Genomic DNA, 18,891 nt, shown 5'->3' with positions numbered 1-18,891 from the left:
TGGCGCGGGAACGCCACCGTCCACGCCGGTCTTCGTCATGATGTCAGGGTTCTTCGCCTACTTCGAGTACCACCGCACTCCTAACCTAGCCGCCGCCACCATCAGGCCGCTGCCGCCGCACTTCTTTGGCCGCCGCTGATGCTACCTTTGTATCCGCCGCCGCCGCCCGTCCACCTCCTTCGTCTTCGTCCAAGCACCAGCCTGTCGCCAGCGTCGCCGTCATCTACCCCGACCACTTCGTCTACTCCGACCATCGTTGGTGACATCGGCCCTGCGCTGATGGACGCCGCAATCGTCATCGAGTTCTTCTCTGCTGGCCCCTCCGACTTCTCTGACATGGCGTACAGCTCGTGCAGGTCCCTCGTCTACGCATGCCCGGTGCTGGCAACACCGATGCGTGCCTTCGTCCATGACGTGTCCCCGGGCCGGGAAACCTGGTCGGCGCTTTGTCAACTTCGTCTTCAATCGTCTACGCATGCCCGGTGCTGGCAACACCGACGCGTGCCTTCGTCTACGACGTGTCCCCGGGTTTGGCAACCCCGGCGCGACGCCTCGTCAACACCGTCTTCTCCCCGGCGCACTACTACTTCGACACCACTACGCCCATGCTAACTCGGCGCCCCCTTGCGCCCGCGGCTCCATGGCGACTTCCTCGACACCGGCCACGCCGACTCGACATCCACCACGACATTCTTCGCACGGCTACCTCGACCACGGCTCCATCACCCTACACTCTCGGCTACCTCGACAAACGGCACAAAGGCTACCGCCTTGCTTGAGCAACCTTATAGGCTTCCACTCCAGCCATGACTTCCGTGATGCATCGACCGTTGCGACTGTGGGGGGGTATCCGTCGGCTTGCCTTCAGATTCTTCTCCAGTCTCAGCGTCTGCGTCGCTACCGTTGTGACTGCGGGGGGATGTTGAGTATAAGGATTATTAGGAAGTATAGGATAGACTAGGATTTGGTCCTGCCTTGTCTTGTATTCCAAGTTGGTCTTTGTACTCCTATTTATATGCCCACGAGGCTCAAGCAATACAACGAACTATTCCACCAAATCTCTCTCTCCCTTCTAACAGTTCTCTTTCGGCGTCCATATTCGTATAGTATCTCTGGTGGATGTAATAGTTGTACTGACACATTATTACCAATAGCAATTCGACCAAGTGATGCCATCTGGGCAGCATCAAGTGCTACTTTAGACCTGGTCAAATCAGTGGAATTTCTTTGCCGCAATTCGCCAAGCAAGTGCAACTTTCACATCCGATAGCATTGGAGAGCTGGGCGTGTCAAAATTTTGTCATATATCTTTTGTCGAAGACCCCCCTGACTCTGAACTCCCCACGATAGCTACTCGAGCTCACACCCGAGATATAAGAAGGAAACAACTCTAGTGACGGTTGAAGCAAGTCCGTGGGCACAGCGGCTCAACAGCGGCGGGACAGCAGGGTCGCAACCCCGTGACAGAGGTAGGGCGTCTCATGGCCAGCGGCGAGTCACGACGAGTCAACGGAGCAGGGGGCGGCTCACCTGCAGCGGAGGTGGAGTGGCAGCTCAAGGGAGCAACGCGGCGGCTTAGCAAGGACAGCCGCGGGGCGGCGGCTCTAAAGGCCGCGTGTGTAGCAGAAAATGGTGTATCAACCAGAGGCGGCTCGGTAGTGCCTCGGTGCGCCTGAAGTTTTGAGGGACACCGGCGAGGGCGGCTCGGATTCGGGCGCAAGACGGGGCAGCGACTCAGGGCCAAACGAAGAGGCGGGTCGCGCAGGGCAGTTGAGGGGAACGAGCGGCTTGGATCTTGGTGATCTGGAATTTGCGGGGCGGCTTCTCCGTGGTAGCTCAACGCGGGAAGACCCAAAGGCGCGGGGCGGCTCTCTGATGGCTGCTTAGGGCAGGCCATGACAGGGTGCACCACGACGACGGTAGCTGCCCGCAGCAGGGACAAGGCGGAGGCTGCAACGACTTGGAACTAGCGGAGGCATGGATGATGCAGGCGGCTTAGAAGCAGCACCGCAGGCTTCAGACGGCGGGTCAGCGCGAGGGCGGCTCGACACCCGACGGCGGAGCGATGCACTGGCGACTTAGCGATGACGGAGTGAAATAGTGGCAGATGTAGCTTCACGACGGCGACGGTCTGGTGCAGCGGCGATGGTGACCCGGCGGAGGCCAGAGCCACCCGTCCGCGGAGACTGAACCCGTGACTTAAACTGCTTCCGGGTCGTGGGGGTTTCTGGACCCATTTTTTCTTGGGATCCACATGTCAGTAGTAACTTTTCCTTCCCTTGAATCCTGAATTAGCTTCCTGTAACTTCCTCACGTGTCTGTAGCAATCAGAGTTAAAAAATCTTATCTTGTAGACTCGTTCACAGGACAGAGTACCAATTAAATTTTGGGACGGAGGGAGTACTTGTTTTATTGACATGGGCTTGCTCATACGTACAGAAGTAAGGACACGTCTAGTGGGTGGCCGGCTGCCCACTAGTGTGATCGAGCGGCCGGCCTGAAAAGGTAAGTCCCCGCACCCCGCGGTCCCGCGCTCCAGAAAAGGAAAGCGACCACCGAACCCACACGATCAAGCGGCCAGTCCCGATAGGCCCAAACAGAAGGAGGGAAAAGTCTCCCCACGTCCCATGTGGCCAGCTGCACCTATGCAGCCCCTCCCACGCCCGCTCGCCCCCACGCCACCATGGTGCCTTCTTCTCCACGAAAGAAGGGGATCCAAGACCCTTCTTCATCCTCCTACACAGCCGCCATGGCAGCCCCAAAGTAGAAGAAGAAGTTGTTTCAATAAAGATCTAAGGGCAGGGTGGTAACATCAGGGCAGGTAATTTCCCTCTGCCCCTCTTCACTTCCCCCTTTCTTCTACTGCATATGTGAGCCCCCTTCTCCATGGATCTAGCAGAAATCCATGGAGAAGCTGCTTCAAAAAAGAGGTGGATCTGGCATATAACCCCACCCTCCCCCCTCCCATGAGTGTCATATCTGCAACTGAAAACAAGTACCATGAATTATTGTGCAACTAACAATGGATAGAAGCCTACTATTTCCTGGTTTGTGCAACTAAACACAAGTCATTTAGGTTTAGTTACATAGCTTCCTAGTTGCACACTAAACATGGTTTGAGACCAACTTTACTGAACATTTTTCTAACATGCATGCCAACCAAGTCTCCCCCACCTAGATGTGTTAAACAAGACAACTAATACAAGTTCTGTGGCCAACTGAAACATGATTCTAGCCAACTCAACATGCATTGTAGCCAAAACCTAAACATGCATTGTAGCCAACGGAAAATGCATAAGTGTGCAACTGAACATACATCCCAGCCAACTGAACCTGTATTCTGGCAACTTAGCATGCATGCTAGGCAAACTGAACATGTATTCTGAGTGAACACTATAGAAAACCTGAAGTATATGTGCAATAAAAACATGTATCCCGGCCAACTGAACATGCATGCTGGCCAACTGAATATGCATCCTGGCCAACTGAAACATCTATTCTAGCCAACTGAACACATTGACGGTCCAACTGAACATGCATGCTGGCCAACTGAAAATATGCATCTTGGCCAATGAGACATCTATTCTAGCCAAAACCAAAAATCTGTAGTACGACAGCGAAAACACAAGAAACTTTTGTACATAGCTAATGAAACCACAAACCATATTAAAATAGTCGCGCATATATTCTTGTCCCACACATATATTCTGGTCCCACACCTATTGCAAAGCTATAGTGTAAAAAATATGTTCAATATACTAGAAGTAAAAAACAAAAACGGCGATAAAGAACATATATCTATAATCTGTCATCCAATTCTTCTTTCTTGTTTCACGTGGATTTCCCCGTCTCAATTGTGGCATCAAATTATGTCCAAATTATGTGCAGAAAAATCTTAATCAGCTCCTTGCCAAACAGAAAACCCGCGGGTCATTGCAACAAACAGAGGAAAAAGTCAAAAAAACTCTGTAGTAAAAAAAGTCATGTTCTTGCCAGCTATTTACTGCAAACTGTGCAACTAAGATAACAAATCTGTGCAAAAAAAACCATACCTGTTATAATAAAGATTTTGCTATAGACATGTTGCTTTTGGAACTAAGATTGTCATAATGGTGTGCAACTGGCTATTTACTAAGCTTTTAGGTTGTTTGAAAACACTCTTTCTTGATTAAACTTATGACATCACTTCCTTCTTTTTTATGTGCAGGGGATGTGTGGCAGCAGCCAAAAAAAGGAAAAAAAGATGCTTGATCTCAATGAGTTGCCTCCTGATCTCAATGAGCTTCCTCATGATATGGATCAGCAGCAACCCAGCATACCACAAGGAAATTGGACAGAAAATGGGTGATCTATTTACTACACGCAGACAAGTCGTGGGCCTAACCCTATGGGCCATGACAATGTGGCAGGACAGTCATCAACCCGTGGTGCCCCTGTAGTGGTGTCTTTGTAGTCAGAGAGCCATACTCTTGATGACACGGGCATCGCGGTAAATGTTCCTGGTCCAACCAGGACTGAGCTCGGAGCTGGTGCTGCTGACGGTGTTGTGCAAGGAGAAGAAGGAGAAGATGAGGCTGCTCTCAGCCGATGGAACCCTATGTTGGCATGAGGTTTGACAGCCTTCAAATTGCTAAGGATCACTACAACAGCTACGCCCTACGGATGGGTTTCTCTGTCAAAATGAACACCTCTAGGTGAACACCCCACACCAATATATTGGTAAAACAGCAGTTTTGCTGCAACAAGTTCAAGAAGCCCAAAGCTGGAGATGGAGGAGCTGAGGCTCCTCCTGTCCTGGACCCCACACCAGATCCAAAACCTATTGACAATGATGAGGAGATGGAAGATGAACCTCCAATATTTGCTTAAGAGGAGGCTGATACTAGTAAGAAAAATAAGAACCGTAAACGCGAGACAATAAAGCAGACTCAATGCAAGGCAAAAATATTGGTGAAGCTGATAGATGGGCGATGGCAGGTGACACACTTTGTTCGTGACCACAATCATCCGCTGGTGAACAAACCTTTATTGTCCAAATACATGAGATCCCACCAAGGCATCTCTCCTGATGAAAAGGAGTTTTTGTGCATCTTGTATAACTGCAACTTGACTACAGGTGTGTTTCTATATCCCTTACATAATAAAGTTTCCCTCTAGGCAGTACAGTGTGCAACTGTTATGGTACTAGTGTGCAACTAAAATGCCTTAAGTGTGCAACTAGTGTCCAAGTTCCCATCCAGTTTTCTATATCACTTTGCTGCTTTGTTGTGCAACTAGATTACATTCATTGTGCAACTACATAATGTTCTGTGTACAAAGTGCAAGTGTTTTTAAAGGTGCAGCTGGTTGTCCATTTCCTGCAACTATCCTTTGTGCCAACACATGTCATATTGCTGTGCAGCTGGATATGTGCATTCGTGCGACTAAAAAAAGATATTTGTTTCTCTTTGTATTATGCAGGACATATGATGCATGCAATGGCATAGTTCTATGGATGTGAGATGATGGTGTCATTCGGACCAAAGGCAATAACAAATCTGTGTACAAGTTTCTGTAGAGATGACACAAAGGAGGGTGACATGATTGAGACAATTGCGCACTTCAAGGATATACAAAAAACGATCCAGGCTTCTTCTATCAGGTAAAATATGATGAAGAGGACAAAGTTGTCAATATATTTTGTGTTGAAGGAAATATGCCCTAGAGGCAATAGTAAAGTTATTATTTATTTCCTTATTTCATGATAAATGTTTATTATTCATGCTAGAATTGTATTAACCGGAAACTTAGTACATGTGTGAATACATAGACAAAACAAAGTGTCCCTAGTGTGCCTCTACTTGACTAGCTCGTTAATAAAAGATGGTTAAGTTTCCTAGCCATAGACATGAGTTGTCATTTGATGAACGGGATCACATCATTAGAGAATGATGTGATGGACAAGACCCATCCGTTAACTTAGCACTATGATCGTTTTGTTTATTGCTATTGCTTTCTTCATGACTTATACATGTTCATATGACTATGAGATTATGCAACTCCCGAATACCGGAGGAACACTTAGTGTGCTATCTGTTGGAAATATGCCCTAGAGGCAATAATAAAATGGTTATTATTATATTTCCTTGTTCATGATAATTTTCTATTGTTCATGCTATAATTGTATTAACTGGAGACCGTAATACATGTGTGAATACGTAGACCACAACATGTCCCTAGTAAGCCTCTAGTTGACTAGCTCATTGATCAATAGATGGTTATGGTTTCCTGACCATGGACATTGGATGTCATTGATAATGGGATCACATCATTAGGAGAATGATGTGATGGACAAGACCCAATCCTAAGCATAGCACAAGATCGTGTAGTTCGTTCGCTAGAGCTTTTCTAATGTCAAGTATCATTTCCTTAGACCATGAGATTGTGCAACTCCCGGATACCGTAGGAATGCTTTGGGTGTATCAAACGTCACGACGTAACTGGGTGACTATAAAGGTGCACTACAGGTATCTCCGAAAGTGTTTGTTGGGTTGGCACGAATCGAGACTGGGATTTGTCACTCCGTATGATGGAGAGGTATCTCTGGGCCCACTCGGCAATGCATCATCATAATGAGCTCAATGTGACTAAGGAGTTATCCACGGATCATGCATTACGGAATGAGTAAAGAGACTTGCCAGTAACGAGATTGAACAAGAATCTCCCGCTATACGCCGAGGGATGGCTCTCCTCTCCCCCTTCCACCTCACCACCACCAACAATGGCGACCTCTAGTTCTAGGAATCATGGATGGTCTTCTGCATTGGGACTTTGCTCCGGGCCTTGCCCTTGCAGATCATGTGAGGCACAGGTTTGGATCGACGGTTCATTTTTCTGCTTCTCGAGATTCCAAGGAATTCTTTCTGGTGGTCACGTTCTCTTCAGCCTCCTTTCCTCTCTCGGTGGAATCTGTTGGTATTGCTTTGCAATGCTGCCTTGGGGGTTTAAGTTCTGGTTTCAACGTTGCTAAAATCAAGGATCGTTCATTCCGATTTTCTGTTGCTAGCAATAAGGTTGGACATTTCATCTATGGTTTAAAAGATCGAGTTTGGCCGGATTTTGTTTGTCACTTCCATCTCTTTAATGGCCGGTATGCTAGAGCTCCTGCCTCTACCTCTTTCTAGCATGCAGATCAAGAAATATTGGACATTTCCTCTAGGTCTCCTGTTGCGATCAAGACACATTTACGCTCAACAACTCTAATCGCTGCCTCGAGATCCATGTCCGCTCATGTGCTTAGCAAATTTCATATTGCTCCAATTGATAAGATGGATTTTTTGAACTAGAATTCTAATGAAGCTTCATCTTCTCATACGTTGGTTCATCATTCAAATATTGTTGCGGATCCCTGTTGGGGAACGTAGTAATTTCAAAAAATTTCCTACGCACACGCAAGATCATGGTGATGCATAGCAACGAGAAGGGAGAGTGTGATCTACGTACCCTTGTAGATCGACAACGGAAGCGTTAACTTGGTTGATGTAGTCGTACGTCTTCACGGCCCGACCGATCAAGCAACGAAACTACGGCACCTCCGAGTTCTAGCACACGTTCAGCTCGATGACGATCCCCGGACTCCGATCCAGCAAAGTGTCGGGGAAGAGTTCCGTCAGCACGACGGCGTGGTGAAGATCTTGATGTACTACTGTTGCAGGGCTTCGCCTAAGCACCGCTAAAATATTATCGAGGACTATGGTGGAAGGGGGCACCGCACACGGCTAAGAATATGATCACATGGATCAACTTGTGTCTCTAGGGGGTGCCCCTGCCTCCGTATATAAAGTTTCAAGGGAGGGGGGCCAGCCGACCATCATAGGGCGCGCCAGGAGGAGTCCTACTCCCTCCAGGAGTAGGACTCCCCCCTTTCCTAGTTGGAATAGGATTCACGGAGGGGGGGAAAAGAGGAGAGAGAGGAGGAAGGGGTCCGGCCCCCTCTCCTTGTCCTATTCGGACCAAGGGGGGAGGGGCGCGCGGCCCATCTATGGCCACCTCTCCTCTCTTCCACTAAGGTCCACTAAGGCCCATATACCTCCCGAGGGGTTCCGGTAACCTCCCGGTACTCCGGAAAAATCCCGATTTCACCCGGAACACTTCTAATATCCAAACATAGGCTTCCAATATATCAATCTTTATGTATCGACCATTTCGAGACTCCTCGTCATGTCCGTGATCACATCCGGGACTCCGAACAACCTTCGGTACATCAAAATGCATAAACTCATAATATAACTGTCATCGAAACCTTAAGCGTGCGGACCCTACGGGTTCGAGAACAATGTAGACATGATCGAGACACGTCTCCGGTCAATAACCAATAGCGGAACCTGGATGCTCATATTGGCTCCTACATATCCTACGAAGATCTTTTATCGGTCAGACCGCATAACAACATACGTTGTTCCCTTTGTCATCGGTATGTTACTTGCCCGAGATTCGATCATCGGTATCCCATACCTAGTTCAATCTCGTTACCGGCAAGTCTCTTTACTCGTTCCGTAATACATCATCCCGCAACTAACTCATTAGTTGCAATGCTTGCAAGGCTTAAGTGATGTGCATTACCGAGAGGGCCCAGAGATACCTCTCCGACAATCAGAGTGACAAATCCTAATCTCGAAATACGCCAACCCAACATGTACCTTTGGAGACACCTGTAGAGCTCCTTTATAATCACCCAGTTACGTTGTGACGTTTGGTAGCACACAAAGTGTTCCTCTGGCAAACGGGAGTTGCATAATCTCATAGTCATAGGAACATGTATAAGTCATGAAGAAAGCAATAGCAACATACTAAACGATCGGTTGCTAAGCTAATGGAATGGGTCATGTCAATCAGATCATTCAACTAATGATGTGATCCCGTTAATCAAATAACAACTCTTTGTCCATGGTTAGGAAACATAACCATCTTTGATTAACGAGCTAGTCAAGTAGAGGCATACTAGTGACACTCTGTTTGTCTATGTATTCACACATGTATTATGTTTCCGGTTAATACAATTCTAGCATGAATAATAAACTTTTATCATGATATAAGGAAATAAATAATAACTTTATTATTGCCTCTAGGGCATATTTCTTTCAGTATCCCACTTGCACTAGAGTCAATAATCTAGATTACACAGTAATGATTCTAACACCCATGGAGCCTTGGTGCTGATCATGTTTTGCTCATGGAAGAGGCTTAGTTAACGGGTCTGCAACATTCAGATCCGTATGTATCTTGCAAATCTCTATGTCTCCCACATGGACTAGATCCCGGATGGAATTGAAGCGTCTCTTGATGTTCTTGGTTCTCTTGTGAAATCTGGATTCCTTCGCCAAGGCAATTGCACCAGTATTGTCACAAAAGATTTTCATTGGACCCGATGCACTAGGTATGACACCTAGATCGGATATGAACTCCTTCATCCAGACTCCTTCATTCGCTGCTTCCGAAGCAGCTATGTATTCCGCTTCACACGTAGATCCCGCCACGACGCTCTGTTTAGAACTGCACCAACTGACAGTTCCACCGTTTAATGTAAACACGTATCCGGTTTGTGATTTAGAATCGTCCGGATCAGTGTCGAAGCTTGCATCAACGTAACCGTTTACGATGAGCTCTTTGTCACCTCCATATACGAGAAACATAACCTTAGTCCTTTTCAGGTACTGCAGGATGTTCTTGACCACTGTCCAGTGATCCACTCCTGGATTACTTTGGTACCTCCCTGCTAGACTTATAGCAAGGCACACATCAGGTCTGGTACACAGCATTGCATACATGATAGAGCCTATGGCTGAAGCATAGGGAACATCTTTAATTTTCTCTCTATCTTCTGCAGTGGTCGGGCATTGAGTCTGACTCAACTTCACACCTTGTAACACAGGCAAGAACCCTTTCTTTGCTTGATCCATTTTGAACTTCTTCAAAATCTTGTCAAGGTATGTGCTTTGTGAAAGTCCAATTAAACGTCTTGATCTATCTCTATAGATCTTTATGCCTAATATATAAGCAGCTTCACCGAGGTCTTTCATTGAAAAACTCTTATTCAAGTATCCCTTTATGCTATCCAGAAATTCTATATCATTTCCAATCAGTAATATGTCATCCACAAATAATATCAGAAATGCTACAGAGCTCCCACTCACTTTCTTGTAAATACAGGCTTCTCCAAAAGTCTGTATAAAACCAAATGCTTTGATCACACTATCAAAGCGTTTATTCCAACTCCGAGAGGCTTGCACCAGTCCATAAATGGATCGCTGGAGCTTGCACACTTTGTTAGCTCCCTTTGGATCGACAAAACCTTCCGGTTGCATCATATACAACTCTTCTTCCAGAAATCCATTTAGGAATGCAGTTTTGACATCCATCTGCCAATTTTCATAATCATAAAATGCGGCAATTGCTAACATGATTCGGACAGAATTAAGCATCGCTACGGGTGAGAAGGTCTCATCGTAGTCAATCCCTTGAACTTGCCGAAACCCTTTTGCGACAAGTCGAGCTTTGTAGACAGTAATATTACCGTCGGCGTCAGTCTTCTTCTTGAAGATCCATTTATTCTCAATTTCTTGCCGATCATTGGGAAAGTCAACCAAAGTCCATACTTTGTTCTCATACATGGATCCCATCTCAGATTTCATGGTTTCAAGCCATTTTGTGGAATCTGGGCTTACCATCGCTTCTTCATAGTTCGTAGGTTCATCATGATCTAGTAGCATGATTTCCAGAACTGGATTACCGTACCACTCTGGCGTGGATCTCACTCTGGTTGATCTACGAGGTTCAGTAGTATCTTGTTCTGAAGTTTCATGATCATTATCATTAGCTTCCTCACTAATTGGTGTAGGTGTCACAGAAACAGTTTTCTGTGATGCACTACTTTCCAATAAGGGAGTAGGTACAGTTACCTCGTCAAGTTCTACTTTCCTCCCACTCACTTCTTTCGAGAGAAACTCCTTCTCCAGAAAGTTTCCGATCTTAGCAACAAAAGTCTTGCCTTCGGATCTGTGATAGAAGGTGTATCCAATAGTCTCCTTTGGATATCCTATGAAGACACATTTCTCCGATTTGGGTTCGAGCTTATCAGGTTCAAGCTTTTTCACATAAGCATCGCAGCCCCAAACTTTCAGAAATGACAACTTTGGTTTCTTGCCAAACCATAGTTCATAAGGCGGCGTCTCAACGGATTTTGATGGTGCCCTATTTAACGTGAATGCGGCCGTCTCCAAAGCATAACCCCAAAATGATAGCGGTAAATTAGTAAGAGACATCATAGATCGCACCATATCTAGTAAAGTACGATTACGACGTTCGGACACACCATTACGCTGTGGTGTTTCGGGTGGCATGAGTTGCGAAACTATTCCGCATTGTTTCAAATGTACACCAAACTCGTAACTCAAATATTCTCCTCCACGATCAGATCGTAGAAACTGTATTTTCTTGTTACGATGATTTTCAACTTCACTCTGAAATTCTATGAACTTCTCAAACGTTTCAGACTTATGTCTCATTAAGTAGATATATCCATATCTGCTTAAGTCATCTGTGAAGGTGAGAAAATAACGATATCCGCCACGAGCCTCAATATTCATCGGACCACATACATCAGTATGTATGATTTCCAACAAATCTGTTGCTCTCTCCATAGTACCGGAGAACGGCATTTTAGTCATATTGCCCATGAGGCACGGTTCGCAAGTACCAAGTGATTCATAATCAAGTGGTTCAAAAAGTCCATCAGTATGGAGTTTCTTCATGCGCTTTACACCGATATGACCTAAACGGCAGTGCCACAAATAAGTTGCACTATCTTTATCAACTCTGCATCTTTTGGCTTCAACATTATGAATATGTGTGTCACTACTATCGAGATTCAATAAGAATAGACCATTCTTCAAGGGTGCATGACCATAAAAGATATTACTCATATAAATAGAACAACCATTATTCTCTGATTTAAATGAATAACTGTCTCGCATCAAACAAGATCCAGATATAATGTTCATGCTTAACGCTGGCACCAAATAACAATTATTTAGGTCTAATATTAATCCCGAAGGTAGATGTAGAGGTAGCGCGCCGACTGCGATCACATCGACTTTGGAACCGTTTCCCACGCGCATCGTCACCTCGTCCTTAGCCAATCTTCGCTTAATCCGTAGTCCCTGTTTCGAGTTGCAAATATTAGCAACAGAACCAGTATCAAATACCCAGGTGCTACTGCGAGCATTAGTAAGGTACACATCAATAACATGTATATCACATATACCTTTGTTCACCTTGCCATCCTTCTTATCCGCCAAATAATTGGGGCAGTTCCGCTTCCAGTGACCAGTCTGCTTGCAGTAGAAGCACTCAGTTTCTGGCTTAGGTCCAGACTTGGGTTTCTTCTCTTGAGCAGCAACTTGCTTGCTGTTCTTCTTGAAGTTCCCCTTCTTCTTCCCTTTGCCCTTTTTCTTGAAACTAGTGGTCTTGTTGACCATCAACACTTGATGCTCCTTTTTGATTTCTACCTCTGCAGCTTTCAGCATTGCGAAGAGCTCAGGAATAGTCTTATTCATCCCTTGCATATTATAGTTCATCGTGAAGCTCTTGTAGCTTGGTGGCAGTGATTGGAGAATTCTGTCAATGACGCAATCATCTGGAAGATTAACTCCCATTTGAATCAAGTGATTATTATACCCAGACATTTTGAGTATATGCTCACTGACAGAACTGTTCTCCTCCATCTTGCAGCTATAGAATTTATTGGAGACTTCATATCTCTCAATCCGGGCATTTGCTTGAAATATTAACTTCAACTCCTGGAACATCTCATATGCTCCATGACGTTGAAAACGTCGTTGAAGTCCCGGTTCTAAGACGTAAAGCATGGCACACTGAACTATCGAGTAGTCATCAGCTTTGCTCTGCCAGACGTTCACAACATCTAGTGTTGCTCCAGCAGCAGGCCTGGCACCCAGCGGTGCTTCCAGGACGTAATTCTTCTGTGCAGCAATGAGGATAATCCTCAAGTTACGGACCCAGTCCGTGTAATTGCTACCATCATCTTTCACTTTGCTTTCTCAAGGAACGCATTAAAATTCAACGGAACAACAGCACGGGCCATTTATCTACAATGATACATAAACAAGCAAGATACTATCAGGTACTAAGTTCATGATAAATTTAGGTTCAATTAATCATATTACTTAAAGAACTCCCACTTAGATAGACATCCCTCTAATCCTCTAAGTGATTACGTGATCCAAATCAACTAAACCATGTCCGATCATCACGTGAGATGGAGTAGTTTCATTGGTGAACATCACTATGTTGATCATATCTACTATATGACTCACGCTCGACCTTTCGGTCTCCGTGTTCCGAGGCCATATCTGTATATGCTTGGCTCGTCAAGTATAACCTAAGTATTCCGCATGTGCAACTGTTTTGCACCCGTTGTATTTGAACATAGAGCCTATCACACCCGATAATCACGTGGTGTCTCAGCACGAAGAACTTTCGCAACAGTGCATACTCAGGGAAAACACTTCTTGATAATTTAGTGAGAGATCATCTTATAATGCTACCGTCAATCAAAGCAGGATAAGATGCATAAAAGATAAACATCACATGCAATCAATATAAGTGATATGATATGGCCATCATCATCTTGTGCTTGTGATCTCCATCTCCGAAGCACCGTCATGATCACCATCGTCACCGGCGCGACACCTTGATCTCCATCGTAGCATCGTTGTCGTCTCGCCAATCTTATGCTTCCACAACTATCGCTACCGCTTAGTGATAAAGTAAAGCATTACAACGCGATTGCATTGCATACAATAAAGCGACAACCATATGGCTCCTGCCAGTTGCTGATAACTCGGTTACAAAACATGATCATCTCATACAATAAAATTTAGCATCATGTCTTGACCATATCACATCACAACATGCCATGCAAAAACAAGTTAGACGTCCTCTACTTTGTTGTTGCATGTTTTATGTGGCTGCTACGGGCTTAAGCAAAAACCAATCTTACCTACGCATCAAAACCACAACGATAGTTTGTCAAGTTGGTGCTGTTTTAACCTTCACAAGGACCGGGCGTAGCCACACTCGGTTCAACTAAAGTTGGAGAAACTGTCACCCGCAAGCCACCTATGTGCAAAGCACGTCGGGAGAACCGGTCTCGCAAGCGTACGCGTAACGTCGGTCCGGGCCGCTTCGTCCAACAATACCGCCGAATCAAAGTATGACATGCTGGTAAGCAGTATGACTTATATCACCCACAAATCACTTGTGTTCTACTCGTTCATATAACATCAACATATAAAACCTAGGCTCGGATGCCACTGTTGGGGAACGTAGTAATTTCAACAAATTTCCTACGCACACGCAAGATCATGGTGATGCATAGCAACGAGAAGGGAGAGTGTGATCTACGTACCCTTGTAGATCGACAATGGAAGCGTTAACTTGGTTGATGTAGTCATACGTCTTCACGGCCCGACCGATCAAGCAACGAAACTACGGCACCTCCGAGTTCTAGCACACGTTCAGCTCGATGACGATCCCCGAACTCCGATCCAGCAAAGTGTCGGGGAAGAGTTCTGTCAGCACGACGGCGTGGTGACGATCTTGATGTACTACTGTTGTAGGGCTTCGCCTAAGCACCGCTACAATATTATCGAGGACTATGGTGGAAGGGGGCACCGCACACGGCTAAGAATATGATCACGTGGATCAACTTGTGTCTCTAGGGGGTGCCCCTGCCTCCGTATATAAAGGTTCAAGGGAGGGGGGCCGGCCGGCCATCATAGGGCGCGCCAGGAGGAGTCCTACTCCCTCCGGGAGTAGGACTCCCCCCCTTTCCTAGTTGGAATAGGATTCGCGGAGGGGGGGGGGGGGGAAGAGGAGAGAGAGGAGGAAGGGGGGCCAGCCCCCTCTCCTTGTCATATTCAGACCAAGGGGGGGGAGGGGCGCGCGGCCCATCTATGGCCACCTCTCCCCTCTTCCACTAAGGCCCACTAAGGCCCATATACCTCCCGAGGGGTTCCGGTAACCTCCTGGTACTTCGGAAAAATCCTGATTTCACCCGGAACACTTCCGATATCCAAACATAGGCTTCCAATATATCAATATTTATGTCTCGACCATTTCGAGACTCCTCGTCATGTCCGTGATCACATCCGGGACACCGAACAACCTTCGGTACATCAAAACGCATAAACTCATAATATAACTGTCATCGAAACCTTAAGCGTGCGGACCCTACGGGTTCGAGAACAATGTAGACATGACCGAGACATGTCTCCGGTCAATAACCAATAGCAGAACCTGGATGCTCATATTGGCTCCTATATATTCTACGAAGATCTTTTATCGGTCAGACCGCATAACGACATACGTTGTTCCCTTTGTCATTGGTATGTTACTTGCCCGAGATTCGATCGTTGGTATCCCATACCTAGTTCAATCTCGTTACCGGCAAGTCTCTTTACTCGTTCCGTAATACATCATCCCGCAACTAACTCATTAGTTGCAATGCTTGCAAGGCTTAAGTGATGTGCATTACCGAGAGGGCCCAGAGATACCTCTCCGACAATCGGAGTGACAAATCCTAATCTCGAAATATGCCAACCCAACATGTACCTTTGGAGACACCTGTAGAGCTCCTTTATAATCACCCAGTTACGTTGTGACGTTTGGTAGCACACAAAGTGTTCCTCTGGCAAACGGGAGTTGCATAATCTCATAGTCATAGGAACATGTATAAGTCATGAAGAAAGCAATAGCAACATACTAAATGATCAGGTGCTAAGCTAATGGAATGGGTCATGTCAATCAGATCATTCAACTAATGATGTGATCCCGTTAATCAAATAACAACTCTTTGTCCATGGTTAGGAAACATAACCATCTTTGATTAACGAGCTAGTCAAGTAGAGGCATACTAGTGACACTCTGTTTGTCTATGTATTCACACATGTATTATGTTTTCGGTTAATACAATTCTAGCATGAATAATAAACTTTTATCATGATATAAGGAAATAAATAATAACTTTATTATTGCCTCTAGGGCATATTTCCTTCAATCCCGTGATTCAGCCTAGTCCAAATTCTGCTACATTACAGTGTCGGTGCGAACGACACCTATGGGATCACAAGAATCCCTACTACGGTTGCTGGGGCGCGGGATTGTGAGAAGAGCATGATTAACAGTCAGCACAAGGATCGTTTACCCAGGTTCGGGCCGCGAGGGTGCGTAAAACCCTAGTCCTGCTTTGGTGGATGTATTGAGTGTTCTTGAGCTCTCAAACTAGCTATGGTGGCTATGCCGTTCAAAAGAACCGAATCCCCCTCCAGTATGCCATGGGCCACCTTTTATAGTCGAAAGGGGGTGCCATAGTGGCACACAGGAGGTGGAAAGGCCTATAGTACTGCGAGCTTATCGCCTGTATTACAGGACAAGACGCATTTAATGCATCGCTTAGGTGTCCCTTAGCTTTATTGGGGATGGGAATGAGGCCCATCCCGTCCGTTGCCGCTCCTCCTCGCTTCGACACGCGCCCTGGCCAGCGATGCATATGGCGCCATGTAGGCAGGCAGGCAGCTGAGGTGGTGCGGTGGTAGGGTCTTCACGAAGATCTGCATGCCGCCACGCAGGCGCTTGCCGAGTTGGCCTAGGAGCCGGATGTTGCCACGCAGGTGCCTGCCTAGCTGGTCGGGCTGGCGGCTGCATGCTAATGGTGGTGGAAACTTGGCTGGCACGGGCCTGGCTGTGGCCCCTCTGGCGCCCTCGGCAAGGGCCTTGCCGGGGTCCCGACAAGGGTCTTGCCGTTGTGTTGTAGTCGTCCCCGGCAAGGCGCTTGGCGGGGGTCTTGTGGATCTCCTCGGCAAGGATCCCGCCGAGGGTCGCCGTCTTCTGGTTCTCATCTGATCTTACATATATATGGTCTTGACAAAGATCTGCATTCCACCATGGAGCTGCCTCCCGAGCCATAGTTCCAATGTAGTTGGTTGTGTTGGAACCCGTGGGCTCAAGGGTGGATCACTCTGCGGGCGTCGGGCGTGCCGCCCCGGCAAGGGTCTTGCCGGGGGAGCCTGCTTCGCCCTTCTGTCCTTTGTGTTCTAGGCCTTGGTGTTGTCTTGGGCTTCGGCTTCTCTGCGGCTCCCCTTCTCTGCCCTGCTTAGTGTGGCCGCGGCGCGTGGCTCCGACTACCCGTGCACAAGTAATGGGGTACAAAGGAGTGCCCCTACTTTTGTACACCGACAGGAGCCCCCGGGCCTGGGCCACAGATAAGCGCGACACATTGTTGGGCCAGGCCCAGAATGGTGCGCGGGCAGGTGGGGCAAATTTTTACCGCAGTAACTCTTCGTCCGCTATGCTTCCCCACAATCCGCGTTGAACGCGCGACGTGGGGGGGTGGGTCATGTGTGACGTGGGGGGCATGCGTGGGGCGGTTCCCGCACGCATGCGTCACATCGCAGTTAATGAGAAAGGAGGTGGCCCACGCCTTCCTCGTAAAAAGGAATAACCGCAGGCGCGCTGCTCACTTTACCCTCCTCCCTATGTCTTCTCCAATCTCACAGCCGCCACCCCTTTTCTTCCTCCTTCTCGAGCTCTCGCCTTCGCTTGCCGCCGCTGCGTCTTCTTCGTCTTCTGTCTCTTGCTCCCCCTAGCCGCCATGGCGCCCAAATCCACCAAGGGCAAGGGAGTGGCCAAGGACGCCGGAGCTACGGAGCCACCGGAGAGTGCGTTGGTGGCGCAGGGGACGCAACTCGCCTACTTCCCCTCGACGGTCGACGTGTTCGAGCTTTGGGAGGCCTTCAAACCCCTGGGGGGGGGGGCGAAGACGGGGGGAGAGACGAAGGGACTAAAGGAAATATGCCCTAGAGGCAATAATAAAGTTATTATTTATTTCCTTTTATCATGATAAATTTTTATTATTCAGGCTAGAATTGTATTAACCGGAAACATAAAACTTGTGTGAATACATAGACAAACAGAGTGTCACTAGTAAGCCTCTACTTGACTAGCTCGTTGATCAAAGATGGTTATGTTTCCTGGCCATTGACATGAGTTATCATTTGATGAATGGGAGCACATCATTAGGAGAATGATGTGATTGACTCGACACATTCTATTAGCTTAGCACACGATCGTTTAGTATTCTGCTATTGCTTTCTTCATGACTTATACATGTTCCTATGACTATGAGATTATGCAACTCCCATTTACCGGAGGAACACCTTGTGTGCTACCAAACGTCACAACGTAACTGGGTGATTATAAAGGTTCTCTACAGGTGTCTCCGAAGGTACTTGTTGGGTTGGCGTATTTTGAGATTAGGATTTGTCACTCCGATTGTCGAAGAGGTATCTCTGGGCCCATTCGGTAATGCACATCACTTCAGCCTTGCAAGCATTGCAACTAATGAGTTAGTTGCGAGATGATGTATTACGAAACGAGTAAAGAGACTTGCCGGTAATGAGATTGAACTAGGTATTGAGATACCGACGATCGAATCTCGGGCAAGTAACATACCGATGACAAAGGGAACAACGCATGTTGTTATGCGGTCTGACCGATAAAGATCTTCGTAGAATATGTGGAAGCCAATATGAGCATCCAGGTTCCGCTATTGGTTATTGACCAGAGACGTGTCTCAGTCATGTCTACATAGTTCTCGAACCCGTAGGGTCCGCACGCTTAATGTTTCGACGATAGTTATATTATGAGTTTATATGTTTTGATGTACCGAAGGTTGTTCGGAGTCCCGGTTGTGACCACGGACATAACGAGGAGTCTCGAAACGGTTGAGACACGAAGATTAATATATTGGACGACTATATTCGGACACCGGAA

General features: G+C 46.8%; 1 pseudogene; it reads left to right on the top strand.

Annotated features, from left to right (window-relative positions):
• The first annotated feature begins 4,210 nt into the window (after positions 1–4,210).
• On the top strand, positions 4,211–5,157 carry LOC147974949 (uncharacterized; annotated as a pseudogene).
• The last annotated feature ends 13,734 nt before the right edge of the window (positions 5,158–18,891 follow it).

The sequence above is a fragment of the Triticum urartu genome, chromosome 4A, assembly GCF_056163025.1.
Source record: "Triticum urartu cultivar PI428250 chromosome 4A, HENAU_Tu73, whole genome shotgun sequence".
Lineage (NCBI taxonomy): Eukaryota > Viridiplantae > Streptophyta > Magnoliopsida > Poales > Poaceae > Triticum > Triticum urartu.
Note: the sequence above shows the minus strand (reverse complement) of the source record. Positions and strands in the feature narration are given on the sequence as shown.